This window comes from Garra rufa, chromosome 1, assembly GCF_049309525.1.
Source record: "Garra rufa chromosome 1, GarRuf1.0, whole genome shotgun sequence".
In the NCBI taxonomy this organism is placed as follows: Eukaryota; Metazoa; Chordata; class Actinopteri; order Cypriniformes; family Cyprinidae; genus Garra; species Garra rufa.
Genome location: NC_133361.1, coordinates 87,094,285 through 87,117,848, shown reverse-complemented (window position 1 = coordinate 87,117,848; position 23,564 = coordinate 87,094,285). Strand labels below are relative to the sequence as shown.

The following is a 23,564-nucleotide window of genomic DNA, read 5'->3' as shown; positions in this document are numbered from 1 at the left end:
TAGGTTGACGAAGTTTAGCAGTGGGCAATATACTCGTAAATGCGGTGTTAATTCCAAACGTTCTCCCTCCTTTCCGAGCATTGGTGGTTCAGTGGTAGAATTCTAGCAGTGGGCGATATGATCCACGTAAATGCGATGTTACTGCCACATGATTTCCCATCCTTTTTTTCATGTTCCCATTATGAAAAGTAAAAAAAAATAGTAATAATAGTAAAGCGGTCCAAATGAGGACCCCCTGTAATGTGTAGCATTCAAGATATTGGGAGACTCAATAAGATCAAGGCAGGTTGATTTGTTTTTTTCATGGAGTAGTGGCTCCTTATGCTGATGTCGGTGAAGTCAAGTCGGCTGGGGGCGAAGCACAGCGGGTACAGCTCCTCGTTAGTATAGTGGACAGTATCTCCGCCTGTCACGCGGAAGACCGGGGTTCGATTCCCCGACGGGGAGACCCAGCTCTTTGCTGCTGCTGAACGACTCATCCAAAAGATTTTGGTGCTGACAGAGGTCACAGAAGGAGTTCTGCTTCAACGTCAGCCAGAGCCAAAACAAATGCGTAGGCCGGGAATCGAACCCGGGTCAACTGCTTGGAAGACAGCAATGCTCACCACTATACCACCAACGCAAGTTCCCGACTCCAGCTTTTAGCCATCTGAAAAGAATGCTTGAAATGCACAAGTCACTGATAGGGCAAAAGGAGCTGAAGCCATCTTTGTTTGTATCCCGTCATGTACGAGAGAGTGCTGTCTTTCCATGCGGGCTAAAGAAATCTGGAGCTGCGACGCAGAAAGCGCAAAGGCCGCAAGTACAGAACGTGGTGAGGCGCGCTTCGTTCCACCGCCCATTGGCTGGTGGCCAGTTTTACTCTTGACACTCCAATACAGCTCTGTTGTGAGCAGAAAAGAATGCTGGAAGTACATAAGTCACTGACAGGGCCAAAGTAGCTGAAGCCCAAGGTTTGGATCCCATCATGTCATGAGAGTGCTGTCTTTCCATGCTGGCTGAAAAAAAATGTGAAGTTGCGACACAGGAAGCGCAAAGGCTGCAAACACGGTCCACGAGAATGCACGCTTTGCTCCAATGCACATTGGTGTGTGGTCAGATTTAGTCTGCTATTGAAACTGCAGTGCAGCTCTGCTGTGAGCAGAGCACCCAAAAATACAGGTCACTCGGAAAGGTTCCTCTCCACGGAAATCTTTAGTAAAAGGCGAAAGATTTATGCGTCTATGAAGAGAAACTCGAGTTGTGTGCCCATGCGCTTGAGCATGTGCGCTCCCTGTGGTAAACCACTATACTCACAAAGGGTAATCTAGGGTGCCGATAAGATTTTCATCTCCCCCTCACTCCAAATGGGAGGAGTAAAAGTTAAAAAGTCTCTTCCATCATCCATTCTCGCCTGCCACACAGGAGGCCTGGCTCTGATTCCCGGGCAAATGCAGGAACAGAGTTCTTTTAAGTAAGGGGTGTGTGTTTGCATGTGTGTGGGATTCTTTAAAATGAGCCTTGAAGGCCAAGCCTGATTTGCTAGAAGGAGCTCCAAACTTTGCATATTGACCCAACCCCCCTTTACCTGGATTTGACGTGTAACAGTTACGCACCATTACTAAATCCAGGGCAATGTGAAGGCCGAAAGTCTCCCAGCCGAGCATTGGTGGTTCAGTGGTAGAATTCTCGCCTGCCACGCGGGAGACCTGGGTCCGATTCCCGGCCAATGCAGGAACGGAGTGCTTTTAATTAAGTTGTGTGTGTGCTTGCATGTGTGTAAGGTTCTTTAAAATGAAGCCTGATTTACTTGAAGGAGCTCCAACCTTTGCATACCGACCAACCCCCGTTCCCTGCCGAATCTTTTCAGAAACTCATTAGTCCGTCTATATTCGTCAAATGCCTATAAAACTTGTTCACTTTATCTATAGGTTGACGAAGTTTAGCAGTGGGCAATATACTCGTAAATGCGGTGTTAATTCCAAACGTTCTCCCTCCTTTCCGAGCATTGGTGGTTCAGTGGTAGAATTCTAGCAGTGGGCGATATGATCCACGTAAATGCGATGTTACTGCCACAAGATTTCCCATCCTTTTTTTCATGTTCCCATTATGAAAAGTAAAAAAAAATAGTAATAATAGTAAAGTGGTCCAAATGAGGACCCCCTGTAATGTGTAGCATTCAAGATATTGGGAGACTCAATAAGATCAAGGCAGGTTGATTTGTTTTTTTCATGGAGTAGTGGCTCCTTATGCTGATGTCGGTGAAGTCAAGTCGGCTGGGGGCGAAGCACAGCGGGTACAGCTCCTCGTTAGTATAGTGGACAGTATCTCCGCCTGTCACGCGGAAGACCGGGGTTCGATTCCCCGACGGGGAGACCCAGCTCTTTGCTGCTGCTGAACGACTCATCCAAAAGATTTTGGTGCTGACAGAGGTCACAGAAGGAGTTCTGCTTCAACGTCAGCCAGAGCCAAAACAAATGCGGTGGCCGGGAATCGAACCCGGGTCAACTGCTTGGAAGACAGCTATGCTCACCACTATACCACCAACGCAAGTTCCCGACTCCAGCTTTTAGCCATCTGAAAAGAATGCTTGAAATGCACAAGTCACTGATAGGGCAAAAGGAGCTGAAGCCATCTTTGTTTGTATCCCGTCATGTACGAGAGAGTGCTGTCTTTCCATGCGGGCTAAAGAAATCTGGAGCTGCGACCCAGAAAGCGCAAAGGCCGCAAGTACAGAACGTGGTGAGGCGCGCTTCGTTCCACCGCCCATTGGCTGGTGGCCAGTTTTACTCTTGACACTCCAATACAGCTCTGTTGTGAGCAGAAAAGAATGCTGGAAGTACATAAGTCACTGACAGGGCCAAAGTAGCTGAAGCCCAAGGTTTGGATCCCATCATGTCATGAGAGTGCTGTCTTTCCATGCTGGCTGAAAAAAAATGTGAAGTTGCGACACAGGAAGCGCAAAGGCTGCAAACACGGTCCACGAGAAAGCACGCTTTGCTCCAATGCACATTGGTGTGTGGTCAGATTTAGTCTGCTATTGAAACTGCAGTGCAGCTCTGCTGTGAGCAGAGCACCCAAAAATACAGGTCACTCGGAAAGGTTCCCCTCCACGGAAATCTTTAGTAAAAGGCGAAAGATTTATGCGTCTATGAAGAGAAACTCGAGTTGTGTGCCCATGCGCTTGAGCATGTGCGCTCCCTGTGGTAAACCACTATACTCACAAAGGGTAATCTAGGGTGCCGATAAGATTTTCATCTCCCCCTCACTCCAAATGGGAGGAGTAAAAGTTAAAAAGTCTCTTCCATCATCCATTCTCGCCTGCCACACAGGAGGCCTGGCTCTGATTCCCGGGCAAATGCAGGAACAGAGTTCTTTTAAGTAAGGGGTGTGTGTTTGCATGTGTGTGGGATTCTTTAAAATGAGCCTTGAAGGCCAAGCCTGATTTGCTAGAAGGAGCTCCAAACTTTGCATATTGACCCAACCCCCCTTTACCTGGATTTGACGTGTAACAGTTACGCACCATTACTAAATACAGGGCAATGTGAAGGCCGAAAGCCTCCCAGCCGAGCATTGGTGGTTCAGTGGTAGTATTCTCGCCTGCCACGCGGGAGACCCGGGTCCGATTCCCGGCCAATGCAGGAACGGAGTGCTTTTAATTAAGTTGTGTGTGTGCTTGCATGTGTGTAAGGTTCTTTAAAATGAAGCCTGATTTAATTGAAGGAGCTCCAACCTTTGCATACCGACCAACCCCCGTTCCCTGCCGAATCATTTCAGAAACTCATTAGTCCGTCTATATTCGTCAAATGCCTATAAAACTTGTTCACTTTATCTATAGGTTGACGAAGTTTAGCAGTGGGCAATATACTCGTAAATGCGGTGTTAATTCCAAACGTTCTCCCTCCTTTCCGAGCATTGGTGGTTCAGTGGTAGAATTCTAGCAGTGGGCGATATGATCCACGTAAATGCGATGTTACTGCCACATGATTTCCCATCCTTTTTTTCATGTTCCCATTATGAAAAGTAAAAAAAAATAGTAATAATAGTAAAGCGGTCCAAATGAGGACCCCCTGTAATGTGTAGCATTCAAGATATTGGGAGACTCAATAAGATCAAGGCAGGTTGATTTGTTTTTTTCATGGAGTAGTGGCTCCTTATGCTGATGTCGGTGAAGTCAAGTCGGCTGGGGGCGAAGCACAGCGGGTACAGCTCCTCGTTAGTATAGTGGACAGTATCTCCGCCTGTCACGCGGAAGACCGGGGTTCGATTCCCCGACGGGGAGACCCAGCTCTTTGCTGCTGCTGAACGACTCATCCAAAAGATTTTGGTGCTGACAGAGGTCACAGAAGGAGTTCTGCTTCAACGTCAGCCAGAGCCAAAACAAATGCGTAGGCCGGGAATCGAACCCGGGTCAACTGCTTGGAAGACAGCAATGCTCACCACTATACCACCAACGCAAGTTCCCGACTCCAGCTTTTAGCCATCTGAAAAGAATGCTTGAAATGCACAAGTCACTGATAGGGCAAAAGGAGCTGAAGCCATCTTTGTTTGTATCCCGTCATGTACGAGAGAGTGCTGTCTTTCCATGCGGGCTAAAGAAATCTGGAGCTGCGACGCAGAAAGCGCAAAGGCCGCAAGTACAGAACGTGGTGAGGCGCGCTTCGTTCCACCGCCCATTGGCTGGTGGCCAGTTTTACTCTTGACACTCCAATACAGCTCTGTTGTGAGCAGAAAAGAATGCTGGAAGTACATAAGTCACTGACAGGGCCAAAGTAGCTGAAGCCCAAGGTTTGGATCCCATCATGTCATGAGAGTGCTGTCTTTCCATGCTGGCTGAAAAAAAATGTGAAGTTGCGACACAGGAAGCGCAAAGGCTGCAAACACGGTCCACGAGAATGCACGCTTTGCTCCAATGCACATTGGTGTGTGGTCAGATTTAGTCTGCTATTGAAACTGCAGTGCAGCTCTGCTGTGAGCAGAGCACCCAAAAATACAGGTCACTCGGAAAGGTTCCTCTCCACGGAAATCTTTAGTAAAAGGCGAAAGATTTATGCGTCTATGAAGAGAAACTCGAGTTGTGTGCCCATGCGCTTGAGCATGTGCGCTCCCTGTGGTAAACCACTATACTCACAAAGGGTAATCTAGGGTGCCGATAAGATTTTCATCTCCCCCTCACTCCAAATGGGAGGAGTAAAAGTTAAAAAGTCTCTTCCATCATCCATTCTCGCCTGCCACACAGGAGGCCTGGCTCTGATTCCCGGGCAAATGCAGGAACAGAGTTCTTTTAAGTAAGGGGTGTGTGTTTGCATGTGTGTGGGATTCTTTAAAATGAGCCTTGAAGGCCAAGCCTGATTTGCTAGAAGGAGCTCCAAACTTTGCATATTGACCCAACCCCCCTTTACCTGGATTTGACGTGTAACAGTTACGCACCATTACTAAATCCAGGGCAATGTGAAGGCCGAAAGTCTCCCAGCCGAGCATTGGTGGTTCAGTGGTAGAATTCTCGCCTGCCACGCGGGAGACCTGGGTCCGATTCCCGGCCAATGCAGGAACGGAGTGCTTTTAATTAAGTTGTGTGTGTGCTTGCATGTGTGTAAGGTTCTTTAAAATGAAGCCTGATTTACTTGAAGGAGCTCCAACCTTTGCATACCGACCAACCCCCGTTCCCTGCCGAATCTTTTCAGAAACTCATTAGTCCGTCTATATTCGTCAAATGCCTATAAAACTTGTTCACTTTATCTATAGGTTGACGAAGTTTAGCAGTGGGCAATATACTCGTAAATGCGGTGTTAATTCCAAACGTTCTCCCTCCTTTCCGAGCATTGGTGGTTCAGTGGTAGAATTCTAGCAGTGGGCGATATGATCCACGTAAATGCGATGTTACTGCCACAAGATTTCCCATCCTTTTTTTCATGTTCCCATTATGAAAAGTAAAAAAAAATAGTAATAATAGTAAAGTGGTCCAAATGAGGACCCCCTGTAATGTGTAGCATTCAAGATATTGGGAGACTCAATAAGATCAAGGCAGGTTGATTTGTTTTTTTCATGGAGTAGTGGCTCCTTATGCTGATGTCGGTGAAGTCAAGTCGGCTGGGGGCGAAGCACAGCGGGTACAGCTCCTCGTTAGTATAGTGGACAGTATCTCCGCCTGTCACGCGGAAGACCGGGGTTCGATTCCCCGACGGGGAGACCCAGCTCTTTGCTGCTGCTGAACGACTCATCCAAAAGATTTTGGTGCTGACAGAGGTCACAGAAGGAGTTCTGCTTCAACGTCAGCCAGAGCCAAAACAAATGCGGTGGCCGGGAATCGAACCCGGGTCAACTGCTTGGAAGACAGCTATGCTCACCACTATACCACCAACGCAAGTTCCCGACTCCAGCTTTTAGCCATCTGAAAAGAATGCTTGAAATGCACAAGTCACTGATAGGGCAAAAGGAGCTGAAGCCATCTTTGTTTGTATCCCGTCATGTACGAGAGAGTGCTGTCTTTCCATGCGGGCTAAAGAAATCTGGAGCTGCGACCCAGAAAGCGCAAAGGCCGCAAGTACAGAACGTGGTGAGGCGCGCTTCGTTCCACCGCCCATTGGCTGGTGGCCAGTTTTACTCTTGACACTCCAATACAGCTCTGTTGTGAGCAGAAAAGAATGCTGGAAGTACATAAGTCACTGACAGGGCCAAAGTAGCTGAAGCCCAAGGTTTGGATCCCATCATGTCATGAGAGTGCTGTCTTTCCATGCTGGCTGAAAAAAAATGTGAAGTTGCGACACAGGAAGCGCAAAGGCTGCAAACACGGTCCACGAGAAAGCACGCTTTGCTCCAATGCACATTGGTGTGTGGTCAGATTTAGTCTGCTATTGAAACTGCAGTGCAGCTCTGCTGTGAGCAGAGCACCCAAAAATACAGGTCACTCGGAAAGGTTCCCCTCCACGGAAATCTTTAGTAAAAGGCGAAAGATTTATGCGTCTATGAAGAGAAACTCGAGTTGTGTGCCCATGCGCTTGAGCATGTGCGCTCCCTGTGGTAAACCACTATACTCACAAAGGGTAATCTAGGGTGCCGATAAGATTTTCATCTCCCCCTCACTCCAAATGGGAGGAGTAAAAGTTAAAAAGTCTCTTCCATCATCCATTCTCGCCTGCCACACAGGAGGCCTGGCTCTGATTCCCGGGCAAATGCAGGAACAGAGTTCTTTTAAGTAAGGGGTGTGTGTTTGCATGTGTGTGGGATTCTTTAAAATGAGCCTTGAAGGCCAAGCCTGATTTGCTAGAAGGAGCTCCAAACTTTGCATATTGACCCAACCCCCCTTTACCTGGATTTGACGTGTAACAGTTACGCACCATTACTAAATCCAGGGCAATGTGAAGGCCGAAAGTCTCCCAGCCGAGCATTGGTGGTTCAGTGGTAGAATTCTCGCCTGCCACGCGGGAGACCCGGGTCCGATTCCCGGCCAATGCAGGAACGGAGTGCTTTTAATTAAGTTGTGTGTGTGCTTGCATGTGTGTAAGGTTCTTTAAAATGAAGCCTGATTTACTTGAAGGAGCTCCAACCTTTGCATACCGACCAACCCCCGTTCCCTGCCGAATCTTTTCAGAAACTCATTAGTCCGTCTATATTCGTCAAATGCCTATAAAACTTGTTCACTTTATCTATAGGTTGACGAAGTTTAGCAGTGGGCAATATACTCGTAAATGCGGTGTTAATTCCAAACGTTCTCCCTCCTTTCCGAGCATTGGTGGTTCAGTGGTAGAATTCTAGCAGTGGGCGATATGATCCACGTAAATGCGATGTTACTGCCACAAGATTTCCCATCCTTTTTTTCATGTTCCCATTATGAAAAGTAAAAAAAAATAGTAATAATAGTAAAGTGGTCCAAATGAGGACCCCCTGTAATGTGTAGCATTCAAGATATTGGGAGACTCAATAAGATCAAGGCAGGTTGATTTGTTTTTTTCATGGAGTAGTGGCTCCTTATGCTGATGTCGGTGAAGTCAAGTCGGCTGGGGGCGAAGCACAGCGGGTACAGCTCCTCGTTAGTATAGTGGACAGTATCTCCGCCTGTCACGTGGAAGACCGGGGTTCGATTCCCCGACGGGGAGACCCAGCTCTTTGCTGCTGCTGAACGACTCATCCAAAAGATTTTGGTGCTGACAGAGGTCACAGAAGGAGTTCTGCTTCAACGTCAGCCAGAGCCAAAACAAATGCGTTGGCCGGGAATCGAACCCGGGTCAACTGCTTGGAAGACAGCTATGCTCACCACTATACCACCAACGCAAGTTCCCGACTCCAGCTTTTAGCCATCTGAAAAGAATGCTTGAAATGCACAAGTCACTGATAGGGCAAAAGGAGCTGAAGCCATCTTTGTTTGTATCCCGTCATGTACGAGAGAGTGCTGTCTTTCCATGCGGGCTAAAGAAATCTGGAGCTGCGACCCAGAAAGCGCAAAGGCCGCAAGTACAGAACGTGGTGAGGCGCGCTTCGTTCCACCGCCCATTGGCTGGTGGCCAGTTTTACTCTTGACACTCCAATACAGCTCTGTTGTGAGCAGAAAAGAATGCTGGAAGTACATAAGTCACTGACAGGGCCAAAGTAGCTGAAGCCCAAGGTTTGGATCCCATCATGTCATGAGAGTGCTGTCTTTCCATGCTGGCTGAAAAAAAATGTGAAGTTGCGACACAGGAAGCGCAAAGGCTGCAAACACGGTCCACGAGAATGCACGCTTTGCTCCAATGCACATTGGTGTGTGGTCAGATTTAGTCTGCTATTGAAACTGCAGTGCAGCTCTGCTGTGAGCAGAGCACCCAAAAATACAGGTCACTCGGAAAGGTTCCCCTCCACGGAAATCTTTAGTAAAAGGCGAAAGATTTATGCGTCTATGAAGAGAAACTCGAGTTGTGTGCCCATGCGCTTGAGCATGTGCGCTCCCTGTGGTAAACCACTATACTCACAAAGGGTAATCTAGGGTGCCGATAAGATTTTCATCTCCCCCTCACTCCAAATGGGAGGAGTAAAAGTTAAAAAGTCTCTTCCATCATCCATTCTCGCCTGCCACACAGGAGGCCTGGCTCTGATTCCCGGGCAAATGCAGGAACAGAGTTCTTTTAAGTAAGGGGTGTGTGTTTGCATGTGTGTGGGATTCTTTAAAATGAGCCTTGAAGGCCAAGCCTGATTTGCTAGAAGGAGCTCCAAACTTTGCATATTGACCCAACCCCCCTTTACCTGGATTTGACGTGTAACAGTTACGCACCATTACTAAATCCAGGGCAATGTGAAGGCCGAAAGTCTCCCAGCCGAGCATTGGTGGTTCAGTGGTAGAATTCTCGCCTGCCACGCGGGAGACCCGGGTCCGATTCCCGGCCAATGCAGGAACGGAGTGCTTTTAATAAAGTTGTGTGTGTGCTTGCATGTGTGTAAGGTTCTTTAAAATGAAGCCTGATTTACTTGAAGGAGCTCCAACCTTTGCATACCGACCAACCCCCGTTCCCTGCCGAATCTTTTCAGAAACTCATTAGTCCGTCTATATTCGTCAAATGCCTATAAAACTTGTTCACTTTATCTATAGGTTGACGAAGTTTAGCAGTGGGCAATATACTCGTAAATGCGGTGTTAATTCCAAACGTTCTCCCTCCTTTCCGAGCATTGGTGGTTCAGTGGTAGAATTCTAGCAGTGGGCGATATGATCCACGTAAATGCGATGTTACTGCCACAAGATTTCCCATCCTTTTTTTCATGTTCCCATTATGAAAAGTAAAAAAAAATAGTAATAATAGTAAAGTGGTCCAAATGAGGACCCCCTGTAATGTGTAGCATTCAAGATATTGGGAGACTCAATAAGATCAAGGCAGGTTGATTTGTTTTTTTCATGGAGTAGTGGCTCCTTATGCTGATGTCGGTGAAGTCAAGTCGGCTGGGGGCGAAGCACAGCGGGTACAGCTCCTAGTTAGTATAGTGGACAGTATCTCCGCCTGTCACGCGGAAGACCGGGGTTCGATTCCCCGACGGGGAGACCCAGCTCTTTGCTGCTGCTGAACGACTCATCCAAAAGATTTTGGTGCTGACAGAGGTCACAGAAGGAGTTCTGCTTCAACGTCAGCCAGAGCCAAAACAAATGCGTTGGCCGGGAATCGAACCCGGGTCAACTGCTTGGAAGACAGCTATGCTCACCACTATACCACCAACGCAAGTTCCCGACTCCAGCTTTTAGCCATCTGAAAAGAATGCTTGAAATGCACAAGTCACTGATAGGGCAAAAGGAGCTGAAGCCATCTTTGTTTGTATCCCGTCATGTACGAGAGAGTGCTGTCTTTCCATGCGGGCTAAAGAAATCTGGAGCTGCGACCCAGAAAGCGCAAAGGCCGCAAGTACAGAACGTGGTGAGGCGCGCTTCGTTCCACCGCCCATTGGCTGGTGGCCAGTTTTACTCTTGACACTCCAATACAGCTCTGTTGTGAGCAGAAAAGAATGCTGGAAGTACATAAGTCACTGACAGGGCCAAAGTAGCTGAAGCCCAAGGTTTGGATCCCATCATGTCATGAGAGTGCTGTCTTTCCATGCTGGCTGAAAAAAAATGTGAAGTTGCGACACAGGAAGCGCAAAGGCTGCAAACACGGTCCACGAGAAAGCACGCTTTGCTCCAATGCACATTGGTGTGTGGTCAGATTTAGTCTGCTATTGAAACTGCAGTGCAGCTCTGCTGTGAGCAGAGCACCCAAAAATACAGGTCACTCGGAAAGGTTCCCCTCCACGGAAATCTTTAGTAAAAGGCGAAAGATTTATGCGTCTATGAAGAGAAACTCGAGTTGTGTGCCCATGCGCTTGAGCATGTGCGCTCCCTGTGGTAAACCACTATACTCACAAAGGGTAATCTAGGGTGCCGATAAGATTTTCATCTCCCCCTCACTCCAAATGGGAGGAGTAAAAGTTAAAAAGTCTCTTCCATCATCCATTCTCGCCTGCCACACAGGAGGCCTGGCTCTGATTCCCGGGCAAATGCAGGAACAGAGTTCTTTTAAGTAAGGGGTGTGTGTTTGCATGTGTGTGGGATTCTTTAAAATGAGCCTTGAAGGCCAAGCCTGATTTGCTAGAAGGAGCTCCAAACTTTGCATATTGACCCAACCCCCCTTTACCTGGATTTGACGTGTAACAGTTACGCACCATTACTAAATCCAGGGCAATGTGAAGGCCGAAAGTCTCCCAGCCGAGCATTGGTGGTTCAGTGGTAGTATTCTCGCCTGCCACGCGGGAGACCCGGGTCCGATTCCCGGCCAATGCAGGAACGGAGTGCTTTTAATTAAGTTGTGTGTGTGCTTGCATGTGTGTAAGGTTCTTTAAAATGAAGCCTGATTTACTTGAAGGAGCTCCAACCTTTGCATACCGACCAACCCCCGTTCCCTGCCGAATCTTTTCAGAAACTCATTAGTCCGTCTATATTCGTCAAATGCCTATAAAACTTGTTCACTTTATCTATAGGTTGACGAAGTTTAGCAGTGGGCAATATACTCGTAAATGCGGTGTTAATTCCAAACGTTCTCCCTCCTTTCCGAGCATTGGTGGTTCAGTGGTAGAATTCTAGCAGTGGGCGATATGATCCACGTAAATGCGATGTTACTGCCACATGATTTCCCATCCTTTTTTTCATGTTCCCATTATGAAAAGAAAAAAAAATAGTAATAATAGTAAAGTGGTCCAAATGAGGACCCCCTGTAATGTGTAGCATTCAAGATATTGGGAGACTCAATAAGATCAAGGCAGGTTGATTTGTTTTTTTCATGGAGTAGTGGCTCCTTATGCTGATGTCGGTGAAGTCAAGTCGGCTGGGGGCGAAGCACAGCGGGTACAGCTCCTCGTTAGTATAGTGGACAGTATCTCCGCCTGTCACGCGGAAGACCGGGGTTCGATTCCCCGACGGGGAGACCCAGCTCTTTGCTGCTGCTGAACGACTCATCCAAAAGATTTTGGTGCTGACAGAGGTCACAGAAGGAGTTCTGCTTCAACGTCAGCCAGAGCCAAAACAAATGCGGTGGCCGGGAATCGAACCCGGGTCAACTGCTTGGAAGACAGCTATGCTCACCACTATACCACCAACGCAAGTTCCCGACTCCAGCTTTTAGCCATCTGAAAAGAATGCTTGAAATGCACAAGTCACTGATAGGGCAAAAGGAGCTGAAGCCATCTTTGTTTGTATCCCGTCATGTACGAGAGAGTGCTGTCTTTCCATGCGGGCTAAAGAAATCTGGAGCTGCGACCCAGAAAGCGCAAAGGCCGCAAGTACAGAACGTGGTGAGGCGCGCTTCGTTCCACCGCCCATTGGCTGGTGGCCAGTTTTACTCTTGACACTCCAATACAGCTCTGTTGTGAGCAGAAAAGAATGCTGGAAGTACATAAGTCACTGACAGGGCCAAAGTAGCTGAAGCCCAAGGTTTGGATCCCATCATGTCATGAGAGTGCTGTCTTTCCATGCTGGCTGAAAAAAAATGTGAAGTTGCGACACAGGAAGCGCAAAGGCTGCAAACACGGTCCACGAGAAAGCACGCTTTGCTCCAATGCACATTGGTGTGTGGTCAGATTTAGTCTGCTATTGAAACTGCAGTGCAGCTCTGCTGTGAGCAGAGCACCCAAAAATACAGGTCACTCGGAAAGGTTCCCCTCCACGGAAATCTTTAGTAAAAGGCGAAAGATTTATGCGTCTATGAAGAGAAACTCGAGTTGTGTGCCCATGCGCTTGAGCATGTGCGCTCCCTGTGGTAAACCACTATACTCACAAAGGGTAATCTAGGGTGCCGATAAGATTTTCATCTCCCCCTCACTCCAAATGGGAGGAGTAAAAGTTAAAAAGTCTCTTCCATCATCCATTCTCGCCTGCCACACAGGAGGCCTGGCTCTGATTCCCGGGCAAATGCAGGAACAGAGTTCTTTTAAGTAAGGGGTGTGTGTTTGCATGTGTGTGGGATTCTTTAAAATGAGCCTTGAAGGCCAAGCCTGATTTGCTAGAAGGAGCTCCAAACTTTGCATATTGACCCAACCCCCCTTTACCTGGATTTGACGTGTAACAGTTACGCACCATTACTAAATACAGGGCAATGTGAAGGCCGAAAGCCTCCCAGCCGAGCATTGGTGGTTCAGTGGTAGTATTCTCGCCTGCCACGCGGGAGACCCGGGTCCGATTCCCGGCCAATGCAGGAACGGAGTGCTTTTAATTAAGTTGTGTGTGTGCTTGCATGTGTGTAAGGTTCTTTAAAATGAAGCCTGATTTAATTGAAGGAGCTCCAACCTTTGCATACCGACCAACCCCCGTTCCCTGCCGAATCATTTCAGAAACTCATTAGTCCGTCTATATTCGTCAAATGCCTATAAAACTTGTTCACTTTATCTATAGGTTGACGAAGTTTAGCAGTGGGCAATATACTCGTAAATGCGGTGTTAATTCCAAACGTTCTCCCTCCTTTCCGAGCATTGGTGGTTCAGTGGTAGAATTCTAGCAGTGGGCGATATGATCCACGTAAATGCGATGTTACTGCCACATGATTTCCCATCCTTTTTTTCATGTTCCCATTATGAAAAGTAAAAAAAAATAGTAATAATAGTAAAGCGGTCCAAATGAGGACCCCCTGTAATGTGTAGCATTCAAGATATTGGGAGACTCAATAAGATCAAGGCAGGTTGATTTGTTTTTTTCATGGAGTAGTGGCTCCTTATGCTGATGTCGGTGAAGTCAAGTCGGCTGGGGGCGAAGCACAGCGGGTACAGCTCCTCGTTAGTATAGTGGACAGTATCTCCGCCTGTCACGCGGAAGACCGGGGTTCGATTCCCCGACGGGGAGACCCAGCTCTTTGCTGCTGCTGAACGACTCATCCAAAAGATTTTGGTGCTGACAGAGGTCACAGAAGGAGTTCTGCTTCAACGTCAGCCAGAGCCAAAACAAATGCGTAGGCCGGGAATCGAACCCGGGTCAACTGCTTGGAAGACAGCAATGCTCACCACTATACCACCAACGCAAGTTCCCGACTCCAGCTTTTAGCCATCTGAAAAGAATGCTTGAAATGCACAAGTCACTGATAGGGCAAAAGGAGCTGAAGCCATCTTTGTTTGTATCCCGTCATGTACGAGAGAGTGCTGTCTTTCCATGCGGGCTAAAGAAATCTGGAGCTGCGACGCAGAAAGCGCAAAGGCCGCAAGTACAGAACGTGGTGAGGCGCGCTTCGTTCCACCGCCCATTGGCTGGTGGCCAGTTTTACTCTTGACACTCCAATACAGCTCTGTTGTGAGCAGAAAAGAATGCTGGAAGTACATAAGTCACTGACAGGGCCAAAGTAGCTGAAGCCCAAGGTTTGGATCCCATCATGTCATGAGAGTGCTGTCTTTCCATGCTGGCTGAAAAAAAATGTGAAGTTGCGACACAGGAAGCGCAAAGGCTGCAAACACGGTCCACGAGAATGCACGCTTTGCTCCAATGCACATTGGTGTGTGGTCAGATTTAGTCTGCTATTGAAACTGCAGTGCAGCTCTGCTGTGAGCAGAGCACCCAAAAATACAGGTCACTCGGAAAGGTTCCTCTCCACGGAAATCTTTAGTAAAAGGCGAAAGATTTATGCGTCTATGAAGAGAAACTCGAGTTGTGTGCCCATGCGCTTGAGCATGTGCGCTCCCTGTGGTAAACCACTATACTCACAAAGGGTAATCTAGGGTGCCGATAAGATTTTCATCTCCCCCTCACTCCAAATGGGAGGAGTAAAAGTTAAAAAGTCTCTTCCATCATCCATTCTCGCCTGCCACACAGGAGGCCTGGCTCTGATTCCCGGGCAAATGCAGGAACAGAGTTCTTTTAAGTAAGGGGTGTGTGTTTGCATGTGTGTCGGATTCTTTAAAATGAGCCTTGAAGGCCAAGCCTGATTTGCTAGAAGGAGCTCCAAACTTTGCATATTGACCCAACCCCCCTTTACCTGGATTTGACGTGTAACAGTTACGCACCATTACTAAATCCAGGGCAATGTGAAGGCCGAAAGTCTCCCAGCCGAGCATTGGTGGTTCAGTGGTAGAATTCTCGCCTGCCACGCGGGAGACCTGGGTCCGATTCCCGGCCAATGCAGGAACGGAGTGCTTTTAATTAAGTTGTGTGTGTGCTTGCATGTGTGTAAGGTTCTTTAAAATGAAGCCTGATTTACTTGAAGGAGCTCCAACCTTTGCATACCGACCAACCCCCGTTCCCTGCCGAATCTTTTCAGAAACTCATTAGTCCGTCTATATTCGTCAAATGCCTATAAAACTTGTTCACTTTATCTATAGGTTGACGAAGTTTAGCAGTGGGCAATATACTCGTAAATGCGGTGTTAATTCCAAACGTTCTCCCTCCTTTCCGAGCATTGGTGGTTCAGTGGTAGAATTCTAGCAGTGGGCGATATGATCCACGTAAATGCGATGTTACTGCCACAAGATTTCCCATCCTTTTTTTCATGTTCCCATTATGAAAAGTAAAAAAAAATAGTAATAATAGTAAAGTGGTCCAAATGAGGACCCCCTGTAATGTGTAGCATTCAAGATATTGGGAGACTCAATAAGATCAAGGCAGGTTGATTTGTTTTTTTCATGGAGTAGTGGCTCCTTATGCTGATGTCGGTGAAGTCAAGTCGGCTGGGGGCGAAGCACAGCGGGTACAGCTCCTCGTTAGTATAGTGGACAGTATCTCCGCCTGTCACGCGGAAGACCGGGGTTCGATTCCCCGACGGGGAGACCCAGCTCTTTGCTGCTGCTGAACGACTCATCCAAAAGATTTTGGTGCTGACAGAGGTCACAGAAGGAGTTCTGCTTCAACGTCAGCCAGAGCCAAAACAAATGCGGTGGCCGGGAATCGAACCCGGGTCAACTGCTTGGAAGACAGCTATGCTCACCACTATACCACCAACGCAAGTTCCCGACTCCAGCTTTTAGCCATCTGAAAAGAATGCTTGAAATGCACAAGTCACTGATAGGGCAAAAGGAGCTGAAGCCATCTTTGTTTGTATCCCGTCATGTACGAGAGAGTGCTGTCTTTCCATGCGGGCTAAAGAAATCTGGAGCTGCGACCCAGAAAGCGCAAAGGCCGCAAGTACAGAACGTGGTGAGGCGCGCTTCGTTCCACCGCCCATTGGCTGGTGGCCAGTTTTACTCTTGACACTCCAATACAGCTCTGTTGTGAGCAGAAAAGAATGCTGGAAGTACATAAGTCACTGACAGGGCCAAAGTAGCTGAAGCCCAAGGTTTGGATCCCATCATGTCATGAGAGTGCTGTCTTTCCATGCTGGCTGAAAAAAAATGTGAAGTTGCGACACAGGAAGCGCAAAGGCTGCAAACACGGTCCACGAGAAAGCACGCTTTGCTCCAATGCACATTGGTGTGTGGTCAGATTTAGTCTGCTATTGAAACTGCAGTGCAGCTCTGCTGTGAGCAGAGCACCCAAAAATACAGGTCACTCGGAAAGGTTCCCCTCCACGGAAATCTTTAGTAAAAGGCGAAAGATTTATGCGTCTATGAAGAGAAACTCGAGTTGTGTGCCCATGCGCTTGAGCATGTGCGCTCCCTGTGGTAAACCACTATACTCACAAAGGGTAATCTAGGGTGCCGATAAGATTTTCATCTCCCCCTCACTCCAAATGGGAGGAGTAAAAGTTAAAAAGTCTCTTCCATCATCCATTCTCGCCTGCCACACAGGAGGCCTGGCTCTGATTCCCGGGCAAATGCAGGAACAGAGTTCTTTTAAGTAAGGGGTGTGTGTTTGCATGTGTGTGGGATTCTTTAAAATGAGCCTTGAAGGCCAAGCCTGATTTGCTAGAAGGAGCTCCAAACTTTGCATATTGACCCAACCCCCCTTTACCTGGATTTGACGTGTAACAGTTACGCACCATTACTAAATACAGGGCAATGTGAAGGCCGAAAGCCTCCCAGCCGAGCATTGGTGGTTCAGTGGTAGTATTCTCGCCTGCCACGCGGGAGACCCGGGTCCGATTCCCGGCCAATGCAGGAACGGAGTGCTTTTAATTAAGTTGTGTGTGTGCTTGCATGTGTGTAAGGTTCTTTAAAATGAAGCCTGATTTAATTGAAGGAGCTCCAACCTTTGCATACCGACCAACCCCCGTTCCCTGCCGAATCATTTCAGAAACTCATTAGTCCGTCTATATTCGTCAAATGCCTATAAAACTTGTTCACTTTATCTATAGGTTGACGAAGTTTAGCAGTGGGCAATATACTCGTAAATGCGGTGTTAATTCCAAACGTTCTCCCTCCTTTCCGAGCATTGGTGGTTCAGTGGTAGAATTCTAGCAGTGGGCGATATGATCCACGTAAATGCGATGTTACTGCCACATGATTTCCCATCCTTTTTTTCATGTTCCCATTATGAAAAGTAAAAAAAAATAGTAATAATAGTAAAGCGGTCCAAATGAGGACCCCCTGTAATGTGTAGCATTCAAGATATTGGGAGACTCAATAAGATCAAGGCAGGTTGATTTGTTTTTTTCATGGAGTAGTGGCTCCTTATGCTGATGTCGGTGAAGTCAAGTCGGCTGGGGGCGAAGCACAGCGGGTACAGCTCCTCGTTAGTATAGTGGACAGTATCTCCGCCTGTCACGCGGAAGACCGGGGTTCGATTCCCCGACGGGGAGACCCAGCTCTTTGCTGCTGCTGAACGACTCATCCAAAAGATTTTGGTGCTGACAGAGGTCACAGAAGGAGTTCTGCTTCAACGTCAGCCAGAGCCAAAACAAATGCGTAGGCCGGGAATCGAACCCGGGTCAACTGCTTGGAAGACAGCAATGCTCACCACTATACCACCAACGCAAGTTCCCGACTCCAGCTTTTAGCCATCTGAAAAGAATGCTTGAAATGCACAAGTCACTGATAGGGCAAAAGGAGCTGAAGCCATCTTTGTTTGTATCCCGTCATGTACGAGAGAGTGCTGTCTTTCCATGCGGGCTAAAGAAATCTGGAGCTGCGACGCAGAAAGCGCAAAGGCCGCAAGTACAGAACGTGGTGAGGCGCGCTTCGTTCCACCGCCCATTGGCTGGTGGCCAGTTTTACTCTTGACACTCCAATACAGCTCTGTTGTGAGCAGAAAAGAATGCTGGAAGTACATAAGTCACTGACAGGGCCAAAGTAGCTGAAGCCCAAGGTTTGGATCCCATCATGTCATGAGAGTGCTGTCTTTCCATGCTGGCTGAAAAAAAATGTGAAGTTGCGACACAGGAAGCGCAAAGGCTGCAAACACGGTCCACGAGAATGCACGCTTTGTTCCAATGCACATTGGTGTGTGGTCAGATTTAGTCTGCTATTGAAACTGCAGTGCAGCTCTGCTGTGAGCAGAGCACCCAAAAATACAGGTCACTCGGAAAGGTTCCTCTCCACGGAAATCTTTAGTAAAAGGCGAAAGATTTATGCGTCTATGAAGAGAAACTCGAGTTGTGTGCCCATGCGCTTGAGCATGTGCGCTCCCTGTGGTAAACCACTATACTCACAAAGGGTAATCTAGGGTGCCGATAAGATTTTCATCTCCCCCTCACTCCAAATGGGAGGAGTAAAAGTTAAAAAGTCTCTTCCATCATCCATTCTCGCCTGCCACACAGGAGGCCTGGCTCTGATTCCCGGGCAAATGCAGGAACAGAGTTCTTTTAAGTAAGGGGTGTGTGTTTGCATGTGTGTGGGATTCTTTAAAATGAGCCTTGAAGGCCAAGCCTGATTTGCTAGAAGGAGCTCCAAACTTTGCATATTGACCCAACCCCCCTTTACCTGGATTTGACGTGTAACAGTTACGCACCATTACTAAATCCAGGGCAATGTGAAGGCCGAAAGTCTCCCAGCCGAGCATTGGTGGTTCAGTGGTAGAATTCTCGCCTGCCACGCGGGAGACCTGGGTCCGATTCCCGGCCAATGCAGGAACGGAGTGCTTTTAATTAAGTTGTGTGTGTGCTTGCATGTGTGTAAGGTTCTTTAAAATGAAGCCTGATTTACTTGAAGGAGCTCCAACCTTTGCATACCGACCAACCCCCGTTCCCTGCCGAATCTTTTCAGAAACTCATTAGTCCGTCTATATTCGTCAAATGCCTATAAAACTTGTTCACTTTATCTATAGGTTGACGAAGTTTAGCAGTGGGCAATATACTCGTAAATGCGGTGTTAATTCCAAACGTTCTCCCTCCTTTCCGAGCATTGGTGGTTCAGTGGTAGAATTCTAGCAGTGGGCGATATGATCCACGTAAATGCGATGTTACTGCCACAAGATTTCCCATCCTTTTTTTCATGTTCCCATTATGAAAAGTAAAAAAAAATAGTAATAATAGTAAAGTGGTCCAAATGAGGACCCCCTGTAATGTGTAGCATTCAAGATATTGGGAGACTCAATAAGATCAAGGCAGGTTGATTTGTTTTTTTCATGGAGTAGTGGCTCCTTATGCTGATGTCGGTGAAGTCAAGTCGGCTGGGGGCGAAGCACAGCGGGTACAGCTCCTCGTTAGTATAGTGGACAGTATCTCCGCCTGTCACGCGGAAGACCGGGGTTCGATTCCCCGACGGGGAGACCCAGCTCTTTGCTGCTGCTGAACGACTCATCCAAAAGATTTTGGTGCTGACAGAGGTCACAGAAGGAGTTCTGCTTCAACGTCAGCCAGAGCCAAAACAAATGCGGTGGCCGGGAATCGAACCCGGGTCAACTGCTTGGAAGACAGCTATGCTCACCACTATACCACCAACGCAAGTTCCCGACTCCAGCTTTTAGCCATCTGAAAAGAATGCTTGAAATGCACAAGTCACTGATAGGGCAAAAGGAGCTGAAGCCATCTTTGTTTGTATCCCGTCATGTACGAGAGAGTGCTGTCTTTCCATGCGGGCTAAAGAAATCTGGAGCTGCGACCCAGAAAGCGCAAAGGCCGCAAGTACAGAACGTGGTGAGGCGCGCTTCGTTCCACCGCCCATTGGCTGGTGGCCAGTTTTACTCTTGACACTCCAATACAGCTCTGTTGTGAGCAGAAAAGAATGCTGGAAGTACATAAGTCACTGACAGGGCCAAAGTAGCTGAAGCCCAAGGTTTGGATCCCATCATGTCATGAGAGTGCTGTCTTTCCATGCTGGCTGAAAAAAAATGTGAAGTTGCGACACAGGAAGCGCAAAGGCTGCAAACACGGTCCACGAGAAAGCACGCTTTGCTCCAATGCACATTGGTGTGTGGTCAGATTTAGTCTGCTATTGAAACTGCAGTGCAGCTCTGCTGTGAGCAGAGCACCCAAAAATACAGGTCACTCGGAAAGGTTCCCCTCCACGGAAATCTTTAGTAAAAGGCGAAAGATTTATGCGTCTATGAAGAGAAACTCGAGTTGTGTGCCCATGCGCTTGAGCATGTGCGCTCCCTGTGGTAAACCACTATACTCACAAAGGGTAATCTAGGGTGCCGATAAGATTTTCATCTCCCCCTCACTCCAAATGGGAGGAGTAAAAGTTAAAAAGTCTCTTCCATCATCCATTCTCGCCTGCCACACAGGAGGCCTGGCTCTGATTCCCGGGCAAATGCAGGAACAGAGTTCTTTTAAGTAAGGGGTGTGTGTTTGCATGTGTGTGGGATTCTTTAAAATGAGCCTTGAAGGCCAAGCCTGATTTGCTAGAAGGAGCTCCAAACTTTGCATATTGACCCAACCCCCCTTTACCTGGATTTGACGTGTAACAGTTACGCACCATTACTAAATCCAGGGCAATGTGAAGGCCGAAAGTCTCCCAGCCGAGCATTGGTGGTTCAGTGGTAGAATTCTCGCCTGCCACGCGGGAGACCCGGGTCCGATTCCCGGCCAATGCAGGAACGGAGTGCTTTTAATTAAGTTGTGTGTGTGCTTGCATGTGTGTAAGGTTCTTTAAAATGAAGCCTGATTTACTTGAAGGAGCTCCAACCTTTGCATACCGACCAACCCCCGTTCCCTGCCGAATCTTTTCAGAAACTCATTAGTCCGTCTATATTCGTCAAATGCCTATAAAACTTGTTCACTTTATCTATAGGTTGACGAAGTTTAGCAGTGGGCAATATACTCGTAAATGCGGTGTTAATTCCAAACGTTCTCCCTCCTTTCCGAGCATTGGTGGTTCAGTGGTAGAATTCTAGCAGTGGGCGATATGATCCACGTAAATGCGATGTTACTGCCACAAGATTTCCCATCCTTTTTTTCATGTTCCCATTATGAAAAGTAAAAAAAAATAGTAATAATAGTAAAGTGGTCCAAATGAGGACCCCCTGTAATGTGTAGCATTCAAGATATTGGGAGACTCAATAAGATCAAGGCAGGTTGATTTGTTTTTTTCATGGAGTAGTGGCTCCTTATGCTGATGTCGGTGAAGTCAAGTCGGCTGGGGGCGAAGCACAGCGGGTACAGCTCCTCGTTAGTATAGTGGACAGTATCTCCGCCTGTCACGCGGAAGACCGGGGTTCGATTCCCCGACGGGGAGACCCAGCTCTTTGCTGCTTCTGAACGACTCATCCAAAAGATTTTGGTGCTGACAGAGGTCACAGAAGGAGTTCTGCTTCAACGTCAGCCAGAGCCAAAACAAATGCGTTGGCCAGGAATCGAACCCGGGTCAACTGCTTGGAAGACAGCTATGCTCACCACTATACCACCAACGCAAGTTCCCGACTCTAGCTTTTAGCCATCTGAAAAGAATGCTTGAAATGCACAAGTCACTGATAGGGCAAAAGGAGCTGAAGCCATCTTTGTTTGTATCCCGTCATGTACGAGAGAGTGCTGTCTTTCCATGCGGGCTAAAGAAATCTGGAGCTGCGACGCAGAAAGCGCAAAGGCCGCAAGTACAGAACGTGGTGAGGCGCGCTTCGTTCCACCGCCCATTGGCTGGTGGCCAGTTTTACTCTTGACACTCCAATACAGCTCTGTTGTGAGCAGAAAAGAATGCTGGAAGTACATAAGTCACTGACAGGGCCAAAGTAGCTGAAGCCCAAGGTTTGGATCCCATCATGTCATGAGAGTGCTGTCTTTCCATGCTGGCTGAAAAAAAATGTGAAGTTGCGACACAGGAAGCGCAAAGGCTGCAAACACGGTCCACGAGAATGCACGCTTTGCTCCAATGCACATTGGTGTGTGGTCAGATTTAGTCTGCTATTGAAACTGCAGTGCAGCTCTGCTGTGAGCAGAGCACCCAAAAATACAGGTCACTCGGAAAGGTTCCCCTCCACGGAAATCTTTAGTAAAAGGCGAAAGATTTATGCGTCTATGAAGAGAAACTCGAGTTGTGTGCCCATGCGCTTGAGCATGTGCGCTCCCTGTGGTAAACCACTATACTCACAAAGGGTAATCTAGGGTGCCGATAAGATTTTCATCTCCCCCTCACTCCAAATGGGAGGAGTAAAAGTTAAAAAGTCTCTTCCATCATCCATTCTCGCCTGCCACACAGGAGGCCTGGCTCTGATTCCCGGGCAAATGCAGGAACAGAGTTCTTTTAAGTAAGGGGTGTGTGTTTGCATGTGTGTGGGATTCTTTAAAATGAGCCTTGAAGGCCAAGCCTGATTTGCTAGAAGGAGCTCCAAACTTTGCATATTGACCCAACCCCCCTTTACCTGGATTTGACGTGTAACAGTTACGCACCATTACTAAATCCAGGGCAATGTGAAGGCCGAAAGTCTCCCAGCCGAGCATTGGTGGTTCAGTGGTAGAATTCTCGTCTGCCACGCGGGAGACCCGGGTCCGATTCCCGGCCAATGCAGGAACGGAGTGCTTTTAATTAAGTTGTGTGTGTGCTTGCATGTGTGTAAGGTTCTTTAAAATGAAGCCTGATTTACTTGAAGGAGCTCCAACCTTTGCATACCGACCAACCCCCGTTCCCTGCCGAATCTTTTCAGAAACTCATTAGTCCGTCTATATTCGTCAAATGCCTATAAAACTTGTTCACTTTATCTATAGGTTGACGAAGTTTAGCAGTGGGCAATATACTCGTAAATGCGGTGTTAATTCCAAACGTTCTCCCTCCTTTCCGAGCATTGGTGGTTCAGTGGTAGAATTCTAGCAGTGGGCGATATGATCCACGTAAATGCGATGTTACTGCCACAAGATTTCCCATCCTTTTTTTCATGTTCCCATTATGAAAAGTAAAAAAAAATAGTAATAATAGTAAAGTGGTCCAAATGAGGACCCCCTGTAATGTGTAGCATTCAAGATATTGGGAGACTCAATAAGATCAAGGCAGGTTGATTTGTTTTTTTCATGGAGTAGTGGCTCCTTATGCTGATGTCGGTGAAGTCAAGTCGGCTGGAGGCGAAGCACAGCGGGTACAGCTCCTCGTTAGTATAGTGGACAGTATCTCCGCCTGTCACGCGGAAGACCGGGGTTCGATTCCCCGACGGGGAGACCCAGCTCTTTGCTGCTGCTGAACGACTCATCCAAAAGATTTTGGTGCTGACAGAGGTCACAGAAGGAGTTCTGCTTCAACGTCAGCCAGAGCCAAAACAAATGCGGTGGCCGGGAATCGAACCCGGGTCAACTGCTTGGAAGACAGCTATGCTCACCACTATAACACCAACGCAAGTTCCCGACTCCAGCTTTTAGCCATCTGAAAAGAATGCTTGAAATGCACAAGTCACT

General features: G+C 47.8%; 26 non-coding genes across 26 annotated transcripts; 14 read left to right on the top strand and 12 right to left on the bottom strand.

The window, feature by feature from the left end:
• The first annotated feature begins 375 nt into the window (after nucleotides 1–375).
• On the top strand, nucleotides 376–447 carry trnad-guc (transfer RNA aspartic acid (anticodon GUC)). The gene has a single exon. It is a non-coding gene; the product is annotated as a tRNA-Asp (tRNA).
• Nucleotides 448–1,127: 680 nt separating this feature from the next.
• Nucleotides 1,128–1,243, bottom strand: LOC141286852 (U5 spliceosomal RNA). Its single transcript, XR_012339364.1, has one exon. It is a non-coding gene; the product is annotated as a U5 spliceosomal RNA (small nuclear RNA).
• Nucleotides 1,244–2,282: 1,039 nt separating this feature from the next.
• On the top strand, nucleotides 2,283–2,354 carry trnad-guc (transfer RNA aspartic acid (anticodon GUC)). Its single transcript has one exon. It is a non-coding gene; the product is annotated as a tRNA-Asp (tRNA).
• Nucleotides 2,355–3,034: 680 nt separating this feature from the next.
• Nucleotides 3,035–3,150, bottom strand: LOC141287868 (U5 spliceosomal RNA). Its single transcript, XR_012339566.1, has one exon. It is a non-coding gene; the product is annotated as a U5 spliceosomal RNA (small nuclear RNA).
• Nucleotides 3,151–4,189: 1,039 nt separating this feature from the next.
• On the top strand, nucleotides 4,190–4,261 carry trnad-guc (transfer RNA aspartic acid (anticodon GUC)). Its single transcript has one exon. It is a non-coding gene; the product is annotated as a tRNA-Asp (tRNA).
• A 680-nt stretch (nucleotides 4,262–4,941) lies between these two features.
• On the bottom strand, nucleotides 4,942–5,057 carry LOC141286847 (U5 spliceosomal RNA). The gene has a single exon (XR_012339362.1). It is a non-coding gene; the product is annotated as a U5 spliceosomal RNA (small nuclear RNA).
• A 1,039-nt stretch (nucleotides 5,058–6,096) lies between these two features.
• Nucleotides 6,097–6,168, top strand: trnad-guc (transfer RNA aspartic acid (anticodon GUC)). Its single transcript has one exon. It is a non-coding gene; the product is annotated as a tRNA-Asp (tRNA).
• Nucleotides 6,169–6,848: 680 nt separating this feature from the next.
• LOC141287861 (U5 spliceosomal RNA) lies at nucleotides 6,849–6,964 on the bottom strand. Its single transcript, XR_012339564.1, has one exon. It is a non-coding gene; the product is annotated as a U5 spliceosomal RNA (small nuclear RNA).
• A 399-nt stretch (nucleotides 6,965–7,363) lies between these two features.
• trnag-gcc (transfer RNA glycine (anticodon GCC)) lies at nucleotides 7,364–7,434 on the top strand. The gene has a single exon. It is a non-coding gene; the product is annotated as a tRNA-Gly (tRNA).
• Nucleotides 7,435–8,755: 1,321 nt separating this feature from the next.
• Nucleotides 8,756–8,871, bottom strand: LOC141287855 (U5 spliceosomal RNA). Its single transcript, XR_012339559.1, has one exon. It is a non-coding gene; the product is annotated as a U5 spliceosomal RNA (small nuclear RNA).
• A 399-nt stretch (nucleotides 8,872–9,270) lies between these two features.
• trnag-gcc (transfer RNA glycine (anticodon GCC)) lies at nucleotides 9,271–9,341 on the top strand. Its single transcript has one exon. It is a non-coding gene; the product is annotated as a tRNA-Gly (tRNA).
• Nucleotides 9,342–10,662: 1,321 nt separating this feature from the next.
• Nucleotides 10,663–10,778, bottom strand: LOC141287848 (U5 spliceosomal RNA). Its single transcript, XR_012339558.1, has one exon. It is a non-coding gene; the product is annotated as a U5 spliceosomal RNA (small nuclear RNA).
• Nucleotides 10,779–11,816: 1,038 nt separating this feature from the next.
• Nucleotides 11,817–11,888, top strand: trnad-guc (transfer RNA aspartic acid (anticodon GUC)). Its single transcript has one exon. It is a non-coding gene; the product is annotated as a tRNA-Asp (tRNA).
• Nucleotides 11,889–12,568: 680 nt separating this feature from the next.
• Nucleotides 12,569–12,684, bottom strand: LOC141287842 (U5 spliceosomal RNA). Its single transcript, XR_012339552.1, has one exon. It is a non-coding gene; the product is annotated as a U5 spliceosomal RNA (small nuclear RNA).
• Nucleotides 12,685–13,723: 1,039 nt separating this feature from the next.
• Nucleotides 13,724–13,795, top strand: trnad-guc (transfer RNA aspartic acid (anticodon GUC)). The gene has a single exon. It is a non-coding gene; the product is annotated as a tRNA-Asp (tRNA).
• Nucleotides 13,796–14,475: 680 nt separating this feature from the next.
• On the bottom strand, nucleotides 14,476–14,591 carry LOC141286842 (U5 spliceosomal RNA). The gene has a single exon (XR_012339361.1). It is a non-coding gene; the product is annotated as a U5 spliceosomal RNA (small nuclear RNA).
• Nucleotides 14,592–15,630: 1,039 nt separating this feature from the next.
• On the top strand, nucleotides 15,631–15,702 carry trnad-guc (transfer RNA aspartic acid (anticodon GUC)). The gene has a single exon. It is a non-coding gene; the product is annotated as a tRNA-Asp (tRNA).
• A 680-nt stretch (nucleotides 15,703–16,382) lies between these two features.
• LOC141287834 (U5 spliceosomal RNA) lies at nucleotides 16,383–16,498 on the bottom strand. The gene has a single exon (XR_012339551.1). It is a non-coding gene; the product is annotated as a U5 spliceosomal RNA (small nuclear RNA).
• Nucleotides 16,499–17,537: 1,039 nt separating this feature from the next.
• On the top strand, nucleotides 17,538–17,609 carry trnad-guc (transfer RNA aspartic acid (anticodon GUC)). The gene has a single exon. It is a non-coding gene; the product is annotated as a tRNA-Asp (tRNA).
• A 680-nt stretch (nucleotides 17,610–18,289) lies between these two features.
• Nucleotides 18,290–18,405, bottom strand: LOC141286828 (U5 spliceosomal RNA). Its single transcript, XR_012339359.1, has one exon. It is a non-coding gene; the product is annotated as a U5 spliceosomal RNA (small nuclear RNA).
• A 1,039-nt stretch (nucleotides 18,406–19,444) lies between these two features.
• On the top strand, nucleotides 19,445–19,516 carry trnad-guc (transfer RNA aspartic acid (anticodon GUC)). The gene has a single exon. It is a non-coding gene; the product is annotated as a tRNA-Asp (tRNA).
• Nucleotides 19,517–20,196: 680 nt separating this feature from the next.
• LOC141287823 (U5 spliceosomal RNA) lies at nucleotides 20,197–20,312 on the bottom strand. The gene has a single exon (XR_012339550.1). It is a non-coding gene; the product is annotated as a U5 spliceosomal RNA (small nuclear RNA).
• A 399-nt stretch (nucleotides 20,313–20,711) lies between these two features.
• On the top strand, nucleotides 20,712–20,782 carry trnag-gcc (transfer RNA glycine (anticodon GCC)). The gene has a single exon. It is a non-coding gene; the product is annotated as a tRNA-Gly (tRNA).
• A 569-nt stretch (nucleotides 20,783–21,351) lies between these two features.
• On the top strand, nucleotides 21,352–21,423 carry trnad-guc (transfer RNA aspartic acid (anticodon GUC)). The gene has a single exon. It is a non-coding gene; the product is annotated as a tRNA-Asp (tRNA).
• A 680-nt stretch (nucleotides 21,424–22,103) lies between these two features.
• LOC141287803 (U5 spliceosomal RNA) lies at nucleotides 22,104–22,219 on the bottom strand. The gene has a single exon (XR_012339532.1). It is a non-coding gene; the product is annotated as a U5 spliceosomal RNA (small nuclear RNA).
• A 1,039-nt stretch (nucleotides 22,220–23,258) lies between these two features.
• trnad-guc (transfer RNA aspartic acid (anticodon GUC)) lies at nucleotides 23,259–23,330 on the top strand. The gene has a single exon. It is a non-coding gene; the product is annotated as a tRNA-Asp (tRNA).
• The last annotated feature ends 234 nt before the right edge of the window (nucleotides 23,331–23,564 follow it).